Source organism: Schistocerca cancellata, chromosome 2 (genome assembly GCF_023864275.1).
Source record: "Schistocerca cancellata isolate TAMUIC-IGC-003103 chromosome 2, iqSchCanc2.1, whole genome shotgun sequence".
In the NCBI taxonomy this organism is placed as follows: domain Eukaryota; kingdom Metazoa; phylum Arthropoda; class Insecta; order Orthoptera; family Acrididae; genus Schistocerca; species Schistocerca cancellata.
In genome coordinates, this window is record NC_064627.1 from 738,337,028 (window position 1) to 738,354,070 (window position 17,043).

Genomic DNA, 17,043 nt, shown 5'->3' on the forward strand with positions numbered 1-17,043 from the left:
CTTCCCAGTTACTTCTCCCATTTTACATTCGTTGTAAGGTTGTGCAGTTGGATGGACGGTCCCATCGCGATACTGGGTAAATCTGAAGCTACCCACGATAGCGGTGAGAAGCGTCTTGCATACATTCATGACACAGTTTCAAAAACTGAGTGGCCCTTCCTGAAACCGTCGGACTGCATGCCTCATACAGGTAGAATCACCTGTCAGCTCCACATGCTTGAGCCACTATAGTCAAAAATGCTGCACTCTCGGTGGATGTATCAGCAGGAATTTTAATCTTACGGGTGAACCCGATCACCTCTGTCAGCTGTTATGGTGTCAGAAGATGGAGAATAGGATTTTAGTATTATGTAGCTCAATAAGTACGAGTTCATTCCCTTTTGTTAGAACCGAATGATAGACTATACTTCACTGAGTCACGTGAAATGTATCAATTACATTTTCTCATTTATTTCTTTATTAAAATAAAAGAAGTATAGTTCATATAATGCATGACGGTACACGACCTTAAATAAAGTATTCTAATGAATGGATTATTGGGCCCTCGTCATTATTCATTTATCAGATCTATCACATGTATTCAGAGTGTACTATAGGTCGTTAGAATTCTGAAATATTCACATATTATTTCTTAGTTTAACTTTTCCATTTCATTCTGGGTTGGGACATCAACCAATATGTGTGACATGAAGAAACAAGCAGTCTTGGTTCCAGTGTTAAAATTTTTTATTATTTCCCAATGACCCATTTCACCTTTATTTAGGCATCTCTATTTAGGCAGTAAGAAGGTGCCGAAATAAAAGTGAAACGCGTCTTCGGGAAGCAATAAAAAATTTTAACACCGCAACCAAGACTGCTTGTTTCTTCATATTTCTTAGATGTTTTAGTGTATATACGCGTTTTCGAAGGACCGCACAGGTTATGGTAATCCTCATGTGGATGTACACCGAGAAAGGATAAACAGTGTGTGAAGTTTGTGTTCAACCGTTGGATGCAGGTCTGTTACTCTCTCGACAACCTGATGTGTTTTTTACGAGTCACCAATGGATATTGACATTAGCCACTGATGTGTGGGAGATAAGAAACAAACAAGAAAACCCTTGAGTGAGAGGTAGCAAAACGCCAATGATGTTTACAGTATTCAACAAACCCACATATTGTCAACCATGCAACCATATTATTGACTGCTAATGGCAACAGGAGGCGGGACTGGAGATACAGTGTTACAATTGTATTATATGAAATAAAATCGTCAAAATCGTGATAATTTCTGAACGATTTGCGTTAGGAAGTTCAAACTGCATGGTTGGCCGCAGAGCATGACGGGAATTAGTATGCGCGCACAAGATTTAGTTTAGCGACGAAGTCGACTTTCATTTGGATCGGCTCGTCAATAAGCAAAATTGGCGCATTTCGCGATCGAGAAATCTCTTCACCGTCGACCGGTGACAGTGTGGTGTGCAGTGTTCAGTCACAGAGTAATCGGTGCGATATTTCTTGCCGGCAAGGTGACCACCGAACGGTACGTGAATGGTTTGAAAGATGAGTTCATCTCCTTTATCCAAAGTGATCCTGATTTCGACAAGATGTGATTCATCCAATACAGAGCACGACCCCATCGAAGCAGGGAACCGCATCCTGGCTCTGGGGTAGCCAGAGGCCACTAGCATGGGCCTCGATTGGCCGCCATATTCTCCGGATCTGAACAAATGCGATTCCTTTTTGTGAGTCTTATATTATAGAAAAGGTGTACAGCAATAACACCAAAACCAATGTTGAGCTGAAAACAGCCATTTAGGAGGTCATGGACAGCATAGACGTTCCGAGACTTCAGCGGGACATGAAGAATTTTACTGTTTGTCATCGCCATTGATGGCAGGCGTATCGAACATGTCACAACCTAAATCCGAATATCTGTAGTGAGGTTTACATGTTGAATAAAGTGTGTGCACGCTGTAGTTTGTAACTAATTTACTCTTCCTTCATACCTTCATATATATCAATGATTTTCACCCTGTGCATAATGTTCAGCACAGCATGAGGTTACAGGGCGTAATTGAACCGCTTAGTCGACGTTTAACTCACGACAGTGCTACAGTGCTAGCGGTGTTGATAAAAAGAAGAGCAATGGAAACGATAAACAAAGCAAAAATTGCAGTATATCTATAGCAACAGTTGCCGAAGTTCACATTTCGTCAGAAGGGAAGCCAAGGAATTTTGCAGAGTGAGAAAGAAGTGACAGATGAAATACTGGCGTTCCTAAGGATGAGTTAGTGAAATGTGCTGTGTCGTTATCGCGTAATTTGAAATGATAATAAATGATTGATTGAATAATTCATGCAATGATGACAATGCCGTTAGAATTAATGAATCTTTTCTCTTTTATGTCTGTTAAAAGCCACGGCTGATTTTTCTCAGGGTGATATCACCAGCAACAGCATACATATCCCAGCGTGAAGACATCCGTCCTACTCACGATGGATCAAAATACTTTTTAACTATTGCGCGATAATACAGTTAAGGAATTCTTAATTATTTTTTCTGAGGGGCTGGATGTTCCAGGATAACTGCCCATGTGCAATGGCAGCGTAAGCATTTGTTGATATTGTTATTAATAAAAACTGTACCTCTGGCCTAATATGAATTGAAAAATATTGCAGGACGTCGTTTTCAGATTATTAAAACTATTCTTTTTATACTTTTAGTATTATCTGACTGCTGGAAGGACTTATATAATGTTTGTCATTAATGGCGTCGCTGCCACAATGAGCCTACACAGAAATGGCAGGGGAACATTTAATTATTACATACTGAATCATATACAGGATAGGTACTAGATGATCACTGAAATATGCAGTACAGTTATTAATCTCATATGTATTTAACAAAATTATATTCCTACTACAAATAATTGTATGAAAATTTAACGTCCGTCAGTGCGGACCGCAGAATTCACAAGACAGTGAAACAAAAAACACTCCTCCTTCTTCTACTAAAAACACAGATAATAATATATGTAATTGTGATAGCACAGATAACTCTTCTCCATTGCTAGGTCTCTGCAATTTATTTCTACTACTTTTTACCGGAGGCAGTGCTATAAAAGCCACCTGGAATGCCATTTGCATAGTTACATACAGACTTATAAATGGTATTCCACGATAGCATACTTCCTTTTATCATTTGTCTACGTCCAAACAGGTAATGATAGAAGTGTTTGATTTAATCTTTATTATTTAATTTTTATGTTTATCCGCGTCCAAACAGGTGACTGCAAACACATGTGATTTTAATAGTTATGATAATACATGTGCTTTCTTACTATTCTTGCATATGAATGCTTTTACTCTAAATCTCAGAGCAGCCTTTTTTACTATTTCTCCTCGGAATGATTACTATTTATGGTCCCCGATTTGGGTACAAGCCACTGGGAAACCGAGGGAAAACCAAGGCAGAGCTGTAAAGACTGTACTCTTATTGAACATTTAAATACATAAATACAGACATATTTACCTTCAATTTGGTTTGTCGTTAAGGTTTTTACATAAAGTAGAATGTTCATCGTTTTTTTTTTTCATTCTTGGTAAGTTGGTGAAGTGATGAGGGAGTGGGCGCCGAATTGCGCCCCCGTCAGCGCGTACTGCTGATTGTGACGTCACCGAAGCGAGCGAACAGTTGACACTCGACAGCGACGAGCCGCACGCAACCTCGTACCGGACGTGCGTTGTCTCCACCCTCCTTGCAGTTGTTCTCCGCCACCACTCCACAGCAAAACTTCATGAAACGCAAGAACAACAGCAGCATCAGTTCATTATAGATAAATGGATCTTTATTCCTGCCGATGGGAAAAACACATGATTATTAATCCTATTTTATTGCCTCATCCAGCACCAGTTTGTGTCGTTTTGCGTATGCATTAATATTCCACTCGTTAATACATACGAAGCCCACTGTATGACACTGTTTAAGTACAGTTCGTCTTGTTGAAGTTTATATTTCGATATCTTATTGCTACATCACGCTGTTCAAATTCACAGTTTGTCCCACGTTAAAGTTTACTTTTTTATACACTACTAGCCATTAAAATTGCTACACCAAGAAGAAATGCAGATGATAAACGGGTATACATTGGACAAATATATTATAAGTGACATGTGATTACATTTTCACGCAATTTGGGTCCTTAGATCCTGAAAAATCAGTACTCAGAACAACCACCTCTGGCCGTAATAATGGCCTTGATACGCTTGGGCATTGAGTCAAACAGAGCTTGGATGGCGTGTACAGGTACAGCTGCCCATGCAGCTTCAACACGATACCACAGTTCATCAAGAGTAGTGACTGACGTATTGTGACGAGTCAGTTGCTCGGCCACCACTGACCAGACGTTTTCAATTGGTGAGAAATCTGGAGAATGTGCTGGACAGGGCAGCAGTCGAACATTTTTTGTATACAGAAAGGCCCGTACAGGACCTGCAACATGTGTCGTACATTATCCTGCCGAAATGTGGGGTTTCGCAGGGATCGAATGAAGGGTAGAGCCACGGGTCGTAACACATCTGAAATGTAACGTCCACTGTTCAAAGTGACGTCAATGCCAACAAGAGGTGACCGAGACGTGTAACCAATTGGCAACCCATACCGTCACGCCTGGTGGTACGCCACTGTGGCGATGAGGAATACACGCTTGCAATGTGCGTTCACCGCGATGTCGCCAAACACGGATGCGACCATCACGATGCTGTAAACAGAACCTGGATTCCTCCGAAAAAATGAAGTTTTGCTATTCGTGCACCCAGGTTCGTCGTTGAGTACACCACCGCAGGCGCTCCTATCTGTGAAGCAGCGTCAAGGGTAACCGCAGCCATGGTCTCCTAGCTGATAGTCCATGCTGCTGCAAACGTCATCGAACTGTTCGTGCAGATTGTTGTTGTCTTGCAAACGTCCCCATCTGTTGACTCAGGGATCGAGACGTGGCTGCACGATCCGTTACAGCCATGCCGATAAGATGCCTGTCATCACGACTGCTAGAGATACGAGGCCGTTGGGATCCAGCAAGCCGTTCCGTATTACCCTCCTGAACCCACCGATTCCATATTTCGCTAACAGTCATTGGATCTCGAACAACGCGAGCAGCAATGTTGCGATACGATAAACCGCAATCGCGATAGGCTACAATCCGACCTTTATCAAAGTCGGAAACGTGATGGTACGCAGTTCTCCTCCTTACACGAGGCATCACAACAACGTTTCACCAGGCAACGCCGGTCAACTGCTGTTTGTGTATGAGAAATCGGTTGGAAACTTTCCTCATGTTAGCACGTTGTAGGTGTCGCCACCAGGGCCAACCTTGTGAGAATGTTCTGAAAAGCTAATCATTTGAATATCACAGCGTCTTATTTCTGTCGGTTAAATTTCGCGTTTGTAACACGTCATCTTCTTGGTGTAGCAATTTTAATGGCCAGTAGTGTAGCTTCATAGAGTTGTTGTGCCCTAAAGTAGGCTGTTTACACAGTCTCACTACTTCTGTTACACACCGCACTGTTTATAATGTCACGGTAAGGTATCTCCGGACACGCCTGCACAGATCAGCTGTTCTGTTCGCTTGCGCGGGAGGATTCCCATTGTTGACTTACTCCACTCCAACCGTTTGCGAGATATTGATTTTCTGATTTCCGTTGAGATCAGCTGTGTTGTCCGAAACTCACTTATCAGTTTGCCACGGTCTGTAACTACATTTAACCTTAATATACTATAATAAAACCAGCGCCTCTGGCGTTGTACCGTTTATAATGTTTCATGAACACTATTTATTACTCTGTAGTTCCCGTAAATGACGTTGCTTTTTTTCACATTGAATCCTGTTTATTTACACAACGTTCATTCCGGTCTATGCACACACAGTCACTGTTTCTCACAGTCTCTTGGGGCACATTAAATCGTTCATGAAAACATTAACATTTTATTTACATGACGATATACACACTGCATTCGTATTCACATTATAACTCATTACAATTCACACTAGGTTTTGGCAGCATTTGTACCTTCTTGTTACATATGTTTGGCCAATTAGACCATGTTTTGTACTTTTTGACACTGGTCTGTTTTATACAATAACTTAGTTGGTCACATATTAAGATACGTATAAATATATATTCACTGAATACAGGACTTCTGTTTCCGTGTTACTTTTAAAATCACTGTACTTGGCAGTCCGGATCACTCAAAACGTGAACGTTTCTTAATGACATACTATCTTTACAAATTCGGTAGATAAAACTACCTAGTTTGTACCTACTGATCTTTAACTTCTTCATTCAGTTGATTCATGACTTGTACCGTTACGTGTACTACACTCATCATCATTTAATAAATTCTTTATTTTTTAAAAAATACTACATATACCATTGTACTTGTCATTACATAGTTCTAACAAATTCTATCATGACGTTAATTGCAAGAAACTTTTACTACATACTAGGATAAAACTTTCATCTTGCCTACAAATAAATTGAAAATTCATTAATGGAAAGAAATGTTACTAAGCCTAAATTTACATCTATTAAAGACATACATATTATTTATAAAATTTCTTTAAATCCTTGTATGGGTATAAACCCATGGTTTCTTATCAGCAGGATTATTTAGAAAATAACTACATCCATACTGTATCTTTTCAATCACATATGGTCCACTACACAGTAATTGCCATTTCTTCTTTCTTTTATTTGTAAGAGAGGCCTTCAGGTGGTTCTTTAGAAGTACCATCTCTCCTACTTCAAACTCTTGTACTTTTCTTAACTGTTGGCCATACTTCAGTTTTATAACTTCAGCACATTTTTTAATGGAGGTCAAAGCTCTGCTGATCTTCCCGTCTCTAGTCTGCTGCCGACAGTTTAAATTTTCCGCTTACAGTCAGCAGTTTGCAATTCAGACATACGTCTGGGGATCATTGATGCGCTTTTGTCTATGATAGTTAAAAGTCTCTTATATTAAAATTATCCCCAAGTAGTAATTTTTACCCCAAAATCGGTATGAAACGTCAGAAGCTGGTTGAAAGTCTTACTGACTGTAGTGATGAGACAAACAGATGTTGACCTGAGAAGCAGTGTATATGATTTGCTCCAAAATGTGCGTAAGTAAATAAATGAGAAATGCACAGGTTAGAACATAGTGTTCGCTTCTTTCCTAGTACATCACCAAGGCCATAGTAATCTTTAACTTTATTTTGAGGTTTTCATTGCACATTGTATTATTGTAAGTACGGTAGGCCGAAGTATCTATAGGTAAATCACAATTCAGGTGACTATGAAAAGCATGTTTGCCGTTTCGCAAAGTATATTCGTGTAGAAAAGTCAACTTGTAGGCGGGCGGAGACAATGTGCTATTGCACTGGTCATGATTATTAAGTATGAGAATACAGCATGCAAATTATCCAGCTAAATAGTAATTTAAACAAATGCAATGGTATCTGTAATATGATATTATAAAAACAGATTCTCTTATTCGTGATTAATACGTTAGCTTCGTAAAATGTGACTATGAAGCTGGGCATCATTGATGAGTAATTGTCTATGATAGTTAAATGTCTCTTACGTTAAAATTATCCACAAGTAGTAGTTTTTACCCCAAAATCGGTATGAAATTTCAGAAGATGGTTAAAAGTCTTTGTAACGATAGTGTTGAGATATGAGGATATCGACCTGAGAAATAATATAAATGATTTGCTTCAGAAACTTTATGCTCTGCCATCTAGTTACTATGACGGATCTACGACACAATTAACAAGCTTAGTGCAGTTATAACATCATATATGATTATGACACTCATTCACCGTTCAAATATACGGTGCGTTTGAAAAGTACGATATTTATATGAGTAATTCCTTTTCTATTTGTAGTCTTTGCAGCCTGTTAGTGCTTAACGTAAAAATTGAAGTAAACGCTGAAAGATTCTAAGAGAAAATAAATGATAGCAAGAGATTCGGGTTACGCCCCTCCCTGAATTACAAGAGCGAGACTCGTCTCTTCATGACGGCAGTGCCCTACGCCGGTATCTCACCGTGCAGCTGTTTCCACTCCAGCGGCTGCTGCCGTGTGTGCCGATTCTGCGCTAGCGCCGGGCATGCGCACGTCCACTTCCCGCCTAACAGGTGCGGCGGGTAGCGTGCGGCCCTGCCGTTAGTCGGACGCCTTCCTTCGCCCAACTCTATTGCCGACTTCATTCAATTAATTCCGCGCTGCTTCTTTCTAAATTGAAATTCCTCGGCGCTGCTGTTGCTCACTTCTGCCGACACAACTCCCGCCGCCACCCGTGTCCTCGTCGCTCTCATCGCACTGAAAGCCTGCCACCGTTTCCCTCGTCGACCTTCGCCGCTTCCGGAGTTCCTTTCAGTCTCCGTTCCCTTCCAATTTTCTTCCCTTTTTCTTTTCTACTTCTCTTCTAGAATGTTGGCCTGTGGCTTATCTCGTGCTTGTTAGGGGAGAGGACGGTAAGTGGTGGTCAATTATTAACTTTAGAAATCAGGAAACTATCAAAGTTCTATTTCAGCAAACTGTGTACCAGGTGAAAGTTGTCATCTATTTTGTTCTACGGAAAACGTTTCACGTGCAGTAATATTATTTCTAGGCGGCGTGTCACTTACGATACAAGCACTGTTACCGGCTTCGTAAGTAAACCAGTACAACGTAGTTGGGTTCCAATCACCACATACACTCCTCCTCATTCTTCATGCTTTGGCAGATAGTGTATCGGATTCAGCTCAACTAAATGAATTAATAGCCGTCATGGAAAAATGATCGAGAACATCGTGGTTCCATTTAGCATTTAAGAATAACGTATAAGAATCATCTGCTCAAATTGCAAAGGATATACTTCACCATTTTTGTAACACGCATTTTAATCACATTCGTATCACCTGGCTTCAGTAAGGGCGTCGAAGAACCCTACGGGCGCAGGTTCGAATCCTGCCTCGGGCATGGATGTGTGTGATGTCCTTAGGTTAGTTAGTTTTAAATAGTTCTAAGTTCTAGGGACTGATGACCTGAGATGTGAAGTCCCATAGTGCTCAGAGCCATTTTTTTCGAAAAGCTGGATAAACAAGAGATGTAATAAAGCAGAAAGACGTCGGCCGAAGAAATCTGCAAGCTACTCTCCAGGAGGTATCGTTGTTAACAGCCGATAAATGAAATTGATCCCACAGAAGAGTCCAAATTAACATGACCAATCTTATCAACTGACGAGTCCAGGTTTTTGGCTTTTTTTATCAGTGAATAGGTTGAGTGTTCACTTTTTCCTGTAGTAAAATCTTTAATCGAGGTAAATATGCACTAGCTTTGTGTTACTATTCTTATAGAGAAGAGTAATGTTACACAGGTTACTCTTATTTCAGCAAAAGAGGAAGCAGTGGCCTCGGAGAACTTTGCTGGTCACAGGAATAAGAATCTAGCCACCCATCAATCCCACCCACCCTAGTGTTCCTTATCCACCCAGTACTATGTGGGGACTGATACGATACATCTCCAATTACGTGGAGAACCAGTCGTAACCCTAAGTAGGCTTTTATTACGATGGGGTCACCATAACAAAATGTGTCTGTGTAACTCTATAGCCGTCGTTAATACGCTTTTCGTTATTTAATTTAGTAAGTAACTGAGGCGGGAATAGCTTCCTGCATATCGTCTTTCTTCTTCTGTCCGCCTTCATGTAAGGATGCATTTCTTGTTACTTATAATTTAACCGATAATAATGGCCATATTTAAATAAATTTTATTTTATAGCAATCCAATGGAAATCCTGTTACTAGTGATGTGTCCAAAATTTTTCTATGTTTCTGTTTCTAATCACGTTTGCAAACGATTGGTTTGGTGACGTGTCTATTCTCGCAGAGACTGGTTTGATGCAGCTCTCCATGCTACTCTATCCTGTGCAAGCTTCTTCATCTCCCAGTAACTACTGCAACCTACATCCTTCTGAATCTGCTTAGTGTATTCATCTCTTGGTCTCCCTCTACGATTTTTACCCTCCACGCTGCCCTCCAATACTAAATTGGTGATCCCTTGATGTCTCAGAACATGTCCTACCAACCGATCCCTTCTTCTAGTCAAGTTGTGCCACAAACTTCTCTTCTCCCCAATCCTATTCAATACCTCCTCATTAGTTATGTGATCTACCCATCTAATCTTCAGCATTCTTCTGTAGCACCACATTTTAAAAGCTTCTATTCTCTTCTTGTCCAAACTTATTATCGTCCATGTTTCACTTCCATACATGGCTACACTCCATACAAATACTTTCAGAAACGACTTTCCGACACTTAAATCTATACTCTATGTTAACAAATTTCTCTTCTTCAGAAACGCTTTCCTTGCCATTGCCAGTCTACATTTTATATCCTCTCTACTTCGACCATCATCAGTAATTTTGCTCCCCAAATAGCAAAACTCCTTTACTACTTTAAGTGTCTCATTTCCTAATCTAATTCCCTCAGCATCACCCGACTTTCTTCAACTACATTCCACGATCCTCGTTTTGCTTTTGTTGATGTTCATCTTATATCCTCCTTTCAAGACACTATCCGTTCCGTTCAACTGCTCTTCCAAGTCCTTTGCTGTCTCTGACAGAATTACAATGTCATCGGCGAACCTCAAAGTTTTTATTTCTTCTCCATGGATTTTAATACCTACTCCGAATTTTTCTTTTGTTTCCTTCACTGCTTGCTCAATATACAGATTGAATAACATTGGGGAGAGGCTACAACCCTGTCTCACTCCCTTCCCAACCACTGCTTCCCTTTCGTGTCCCTCGACTCCTATAACTGCCATCTGGTTTCTGTACAAATTGTAAATAGCCATTCGCTCCCTGTATTTTACCCCTGCCACCTTCAGAATTTGAAAGAGAGTATTCCAGTCAACATTGTCAAAAGCTTTCTCTAAGTCTACAAATGCTAGGAACGTAGGTTTTGCCTTTCCTTAATCTAGCTTCTAAGATAAGTCGTAGGGTCAGTATTGCTTCACGTATTCCAATATTTCTACGGAATCCAAACTGATCTTCCCCAAGGTCGTCTTCTACTAGTTTTTCCATTCGTCTGTAAAGAATTCGCGTTAGTATTTTGCAGCCGTGACTTATTAAACTGATAGTTCGGTAATTTTCACATCTGTCAACACCTGCTTTCTTTGGGATTGGAATTATCATTCTATACAAGTCGAATCATGGAGACTAAGCCTCTTGTGACGAAGTCCGATCAATGTTTTTTTCTATAATGCAAAAATTTTGTCGTGGTATTCTTCATACTGTCACGCTCCACCTCACCAAGCTTGTCTGCTTCTCAATAACGGCTCTGAAACTGAGCACTACAAAATCAGGTAACGGAAGAGGTTTATTTTGGCCAAAAGTAGGAGAATTTAATCAAAATTGAACTTATTAAACCATATCATTTCTTTTTCTGCTCCTGCTGTGGTCACCGTGATGCAGACTGACTATGAATAATTAGTTTTCGGAGGAATGAAGTACAATGATTACATTTCATTCACATTTCTTCCTAAATTTTGAAAGGGATCCATGTACTACATCATATGCCTACACCTGGTATACATCGTGTGGTCAACAATGACAACGCTTTTCAAAGTGACTGTGAATCGTGTAAAGGAGGCAGGATTTGGGAACCAATCAACGTGGAATCAGTTATTGAGCCCCATGGTTGAGCGTTTGGAGGAGGCACTGAATGAGGCCAGGCGAAGGAACTCTATTGAACTCTGGGGGGATAGTCTGTCGAAATCATGTGAAATGAAAGCAGTGGAATTTGCCGATGGCTTAATGATCTGGGGGGAACAGGGAAGAGGAGATCCAGGAACAGCTGGCTACTTGGGAAGAAGTTGTGAGACAGCATGGAATGAAATTTTATGTAAACAATTGTGAGATCATGGTTACAACCAGACAAGACAGACCGACTAGCGGAATAAGGATTGTGGGTAAACATTTGAAGAAGTTGGAAAGTGATAATTACGTGGGAAGTGTGATAGAGGACAATGGAAGAAATGAGAAAGAGGTCAGTGAACGTGGCAGAGAGGCAGAAGCATTCCTACGAAATGTTAGAAGCCTGGTTTGGAACATCTACATCTACATGTCATCTACATGTCATCTACATTTACATCTACATTTATACTCCCCAAGCCATCCAACGGTGTGTGGCGGAGGGCACTTTACGTGCCACTGTCACTACCTCCCTTTTCTGTTCCAGTCGCGTATGGTTCGCGGGAAGAACGACCGTCTGAAAGTCTCCGTGTTCGCTCGAATCTCTCAAATTTCACATTCGTCATCTCCTCGGGAGGTATAAGTAGGGGGAAGCAATATATTCGATACCTCATCCAGAAACGCACCCTCTCGAAACCTGGACGGCAAGCTACACCGCGATGCGGAGCGCCTCTCTTGCAGAGTCTGCCACTTGAGTTTGTTAAACATCTCCGTAACGCTATCACGGTTACCAAATAACCCTGTGACGAAACGCGTGGCTCTTCTTTGGATCTTCTCTATCTCCTCCGTCAACCCGATCTGCTACGGATCCCACACTGATGAGCAATACTCAAGTATAGGTCGAACGAGTGTTTTGTAAGCCACCTCCTTTGTTGATGGAATACATTTTCTAAGGACTCTCCCAATGAATCTCAACCTGGTACCCGCCTTACCAACAATTAATTTTATGCGATCATTCCACTTCAAATCGTTCCGCACGCATACTCCCAGATATTTTACAGAAGTAACTGCTACCAGTGTTTGTTCCGCTATCATATAATCATACAATAAAGGATCCTTCTATCTATGTATTCGCAATACATTACATTTATCTATGTTAAGGGTCAGTTGCCACTTCCTGCACCAAGTGCCTATCCACTGCAGATCTTCCTGCATTTCGCTACAATTTTCTAATGCTGCAACTTCTCTGTATACTACAGCATCATCCGCGAAAAGCCGCATGGAACTTCCGACACTATCTACTAGGTCATTTATATATATTGTGAAAAGCAATGGTCCCATGGTCCCATAACACTCCCCTGTGGCACGCCAGAGGTTACCTTAACGTCTGTAGACGTCTCTCCATTGATAACAACATGCTGTGTTCTGTTTGCTAAAAACTCTTCAATCCAACCACACAGCTGATCCGATATTCCGTAGGCTCTTACTTTCTTTATCAGGCGACAGTGCGAAACTGTATCGAACGCCTTCCGGAAGTCAAGGAAAATAGCATCTACCTGGGAGCCTGTATCTAATATTTTCTGGGTCTCATGAACAAATAAAGCGAATTGGGTTTCACATGATCGCGGTTTCCGGAATCCATGTTGATTCCTACAGAGTAGATTCTGGGTTTCCAAAAACGACATGATACGCGCGCAAAAAACATGTTCTAAAATTCTACAACAGATCGACGTCAGAGATATAGGTCTATAGTTTTGCGCATCTGCTCGACGACCCTTCTTGAAGACTGGGGCTACCTGTGCTCTTTTCCAATCATTTGGAACTTTCTGTTCCTCTAGAGACTTGCGGTACACGGCTGTTAGAAGGGGGGCAAGTTCTTTCACGTACTCTGTGTAGAATCGAATTGGTATCCCGTCAGGTCCAGTAGACTTTCCTCTGTTGAGTGATTCCAGTTGTTTTTCTATTCCTTGGACACTTATTTCGATGTCAGCCATTTTTTCGTTTGTGCGAGGATTTAGAGAAGGAACTGCAGTGCGGTCTTCTTCTGTGAAACAGCTTTGGATAAAGGCATTTAGTATTTCAGCTTTACGCGTGTCATCCTCTGTTTCAATGCCTTCATCATCCCGGAGTGTCTGGATATGCTGTTTCGAGCCACTTACTGATTTAACGTAAGACCAGAACTTCCTAGGATTTTCTGTCAAGTCGGTACATAGAATTTTATTTTCGAATTCACTGAACGCTTCACGCATAGCCCTCCTTACGCTAACTTTGACATCGTTTAGCTTCTGTTTGTCTGAGAGATTTTGGCTGCGTTTAAACTTGGAGTGAAGCTCTCTTTGCTTTCGCAGTAGTTTCCTAACTTTGTTGTTGAACCACGGTGGGTTTTTCCCGTCCTTCATAGTTTTACTCGGCACGTACCTGTCTAAAACGCATTTTACGATTGCCTTGAACTTTTTCCATAAACACTCAACATTGTCAGTGTCGGAACAGAAATTTTCGTTTTGATCTGTTAGGTGGTCTGAAATCTGCCTTCTATTACTCTTGCTAAACAGATAAACCTTCCTCCCTTTTTTTATATTCCTATTAACTTCCATATTCAGGGATGCTGCAACGGCCTTATGATCACTGATTCCCTATTCTGCACTTACAGAGTCGAAAAGTTCTGGACTGTTTGTTATCAGTAGGTCCAAGATGTTATCTCCACGAGTCGGTTCTCTGTTTAATTGCTCGAGGTAATTTTCGGATAGTGCACTCAGTATAATGTCACTCGATGCTCTGTCCCTACCACCCGTCCTAAACATCTGAGTGTCCTAGTCTATATCTGGTAAATTGCAATCTCCACCTAAGACTGAGAAAATTTATGTGAAATGTATTCCAAATTTTCTCTCAGTTGTTCTACCACTAATGCTGCTGAGTCGGGAGGTCGGTAAAAGGAGCCAACTATTAACCTAGCTCGGTTGTTGAGTGTAACCTCCAGAGCCAACTATTAACCTAGCTCGGTTGTTGAGTGTAACCTCCACCCATAATAATTGACAGGAACTATCCACTTCTACTTCACTACAGGATAAGCTACTACTAACAGCGACAAACACGCCACCACCGGTTGCATGCAATCTATCCTTTCTAAACACCGTCTGTGCCTTTGTAAAAATTTCGGAAGAATTTATCTCCGGCTTCAGCCAGCTTTCTGTACCTATAACGATTTCAGATTCGGTGCTTCTATCAGCGCTTGAAGTTCCGGTACTTTACCAATGCAGCTTCGACAGTTTACAATTAGAATACCGATTGCTGCTTGGTCCCCTCATGTCCTGACTTTGCCCCGCACCCTTTGAGGCTGTTGCCCTTTCTGTACTTGCCCGACGCCATCTAACCTAAAACACCGCCCAGTCCACGCCACACAACCCCTGCTCCCCGTGTAGCCGCTTGCTGCGTGTAGTGGACCCCTGACCTATCCAGCGGAACCCGAAACCCCACCACCCTATGGCGCAAGTCGAGGAATCTGCAGCCCACACGTTCGCAGAACCGTCTCAGCCTCTAATTCAGACAAAGACGTCCACAAAAAAAGCAAAGAAGTAATATACAGAAGTTACTACATCGCAATTATGACTTATACGTCTTGAACGTGGGGAATGAAGAAGATATGTTAGCGGACTACAGGCATTTGAAATGAAGTTAATCAGAAGTAAGGAGTACCGAGAGAAAAAGGATAAGGAATGAAAGGGTAAGGGAAATAGTAAAAGAGGAAACCTTGCAGAGCAAGATATAAACATCAAGGCAATGATGGTATGGGCACTTAAAGAGAATGTGAGAGCAAGAGGATCTTCAAGAAGAATGGATTCCCAAGAATGGACTCCCAAGAAGAATAGAGATGCGAAGGAAACGACCAATAGGAAAGCCATGGAGTGGATGGCTGAAGGATGTGGAGTAGGCTAATGTTCCAACACACTCAGTCTCTGGCTGGAAAGTGTTCAAGATAATGATAATCTGAGCATTCATGCTGGACATGAGCTAATCGGAAGGGGCCATTTTGGGATGCAACGATGTGAAGAACCGTTAGAAAGGTATATTAAGAGAACCATAGATAGCGATAAGTCTGTGTTTTGATTGGATTGACGGGCAAATAGTCCAAAATATCGTTGATGGAATGTATCCTAGGTTCCTTTTTCTGTTAAAAGAGTTGGTTATTCGTGTGCAAGCTGCAGAGCATGTTGAACGAAAACAGGAGGAGGATCGTGGTCCTACGTGGCAGAGAGCTGAAGATAGTAATCCAAACTGGAAACCAGGTGCGTTATCAATAGAATGTATCAAGTATCATGGGTGTGTTCATGTTGCATGGAACTGTATAATAAAGGGAAGTAAACGATAGCTCACCATCTGTTAAGACTGGGTCATTAAGAAGGCCCCTTTGCAGAAAGATTACTGCTATATCCAGTGGTCGAGTCCCATTTGTACGTCGGACTGTAAATGGCTTCCACGATGCTGGGAGTTAGGATCACTAGAGATTGATTTTCCACTCATTGTGACCAGTGTAAACTTCCGGGTTTTCCGGGTGATCCTCAGATTTAAAAGCTTGCCAATTCTGCAGAGATGCGGGTTTTGGGACCTATTCAAATTAATATAAAAATTAGTTATTTTATATATATACTACCAGTTAAGGTGGCACGTAATTTGTGTGCGTTGCTTATTATAGGTTCTGACGTCATCCATGAGGTTGGGTTTGTTCTTCAGTGGAGTCCTAGAAAGTTTTATTTTGAGTGTGCGTACTTAAACGTCTCAGTTTTGTAAGCGTCTTGTGAATGGAAGAACACAAAGTCAAAACCAAGTTAATAATTTAGTCGATACTAATATTGCAGTTTATGACCTTGGACATTTATCAGCTGAACAAAGGAAACAGATTGTATTTATGTAAAAATTTAGGGATGTGTTTACTGACCGATTATGTGAGATTGAAGGATTGGAAAGTAAAACTGAATTGACAGAGAATATTCTCATAACGCATCCCCCGTACAGATTGTCACCACCTAGAATGAAAGAGCTAAAGATGACTATGGCTGAGGCAGTTATTAGGCCATCCAAATCCCGATACTCCTCTTCTAAGCTACATGGCAATATGTGACCAGTTGTTGACTATTGGGCCCTGAACAAGAAAGAAGTTCTTCATCTGCATCCCTTCATGATTTTCAGTCGTGTTTCTCATGGTTCCAAGGGGCAAACGTCTTCACCATCTTTGACCTAAACGAGGCCTATTATCAAATTACGCCATGCTTTCCAATATATTGCATAGGAACTTCCTGACAGATTAAAACTGTGCGCCGGAGCGAGGCTCGAACTCGGGACCTTTGCCTATCG